Source organism: Rhagoletis zephyria, unplaced genomic scaffold, assembly GCF_001687245.7.
Source record: "Rhagoletis zephyria isolate East Lansing unplaced genomic scaffold, Rhagoletis_zephyria_1.1 Rzeph_scaffold_00726, whole genome shotgun sequence".
Classification (NCBI taxonomy): Eukaryota; Metazoa; Arthropoda; class Insecta; order Diptera; family Tephritidae; genus Rhagoletis; species Rhagoletis zephyria.
Genome location: NW_016157810.1, coordinates 158076 through 159536, shown reverse-complemented (window position 1 = coordinate 159536; position 1461 = coordinate 158076).

Below are 1461 nucleotides of genomic sequence, written 5' to 3'. Positions count from 1 at the left end.
TTTCAGACAGGGCGACTCCCTTTCATGTGACTTCTTTAATCTGATGTTGGAGAAGATAATAAGAGCTGCAGAACTGAACCGCTCAGGAACAATTTACTACAAGAGCGTGCAATTGCTGGCTTATGCCGATGACATCTTCATCATCGTTAACAAAAACCGCGAAGTCTGTTCTGCCTTTTCCAAGTTGGATAGGGAAGCAAAGCGAATGGGTCTGGTGGTAAACGAGGGCAAGACGAAGTATCTCCTGTCATCAAACAAACAGTCAGCACATTCGAGCCTTGGCACCCACGTCACTGTTGACAGTTACATTTTCGAGAAAGTAGAGAATTTCGTTTACTTGGGAACCAGCATTAACACCGATAATAATGTCAGCATTGAAATCCAACGTAGAATCACTCTTGCCAACAAGTGCTACTTTGGACTGAGTAGGCAATTCAGGAGTAAAGTCCTCTCTCGACGTACGAAAACCACGCTCTATAAGTCACTCATCATGCCCGTGCTGGTATATGGCGCAGAAGCATGGACAATGACAACATCCGATGAGGCGGCTCTTGGGGTGTTTGAGAGAAAGATTTTGCGGAAGATTTACGGTCCTTTACGCGTTGGCGACGGCGAGTACCGCAGACGATGGAACGATGAGCTGTATGAGCTTTACAACGATATGGACATAGTGCAGCGAATTAAAATACAGCGGCTCCGCTGGCTTGGTCATGTCGTTCGAATGGACACCGACGCTCCAGCTCTGAAAGTATTCAACTCGGAACCCGCTGGTGGTAGCAGAGGAAGAGGGAGGCCCCCACTGCGATGGAAAGTTCAGGTGGAGAAGCACTTGGCTTCACTTGGCGTTTCCAATTGGTGTCAGTTGGCACAGAGCAGAAACGACTGGCGTGCTTTGCTGAACTCGGCCAAAATCGCTTAGGCGGTTACAGCGCCAAAAAAGAAGAAGAAGAAGCTTCATAAATATAGGGGTTATAACGAAAAATCTCATATCTGAACAATCAGCTGTATGGGGCTATAGGTTATAATTACCCCATCTTTTTAATTTTCACTGTAAGTATTCTGTAGATAATGGGTGCAAGTACTGCAAAATTTCATGTTCCTAGCTGCATAAATGGAGGAGTTATGACGAAAAATTGTATATCTGAACAATCAGTTGTATGGGAGCTATGTGTTATAGTGGTCCGATTCTTCCGGTTCCGACAAATGATTAATACATTATAAAAATACACCCACCTACCAAATTTTATCCGGATATCTCGAAAACTGAGAGACTAGATTGCATACAAACAGACGGACAGACGGACGGACGGACAGACGGACAGACGGACATGGCTAAATCGACTCAGCTCGACGTTCTGATCATATAAGTATACATTTTAATGGGTCTATCTCTTTTTATTCTGGTACTTACAAACATCGGACCAAAGTTATAATACCATTTCATGCTCATGAAAGGTATAA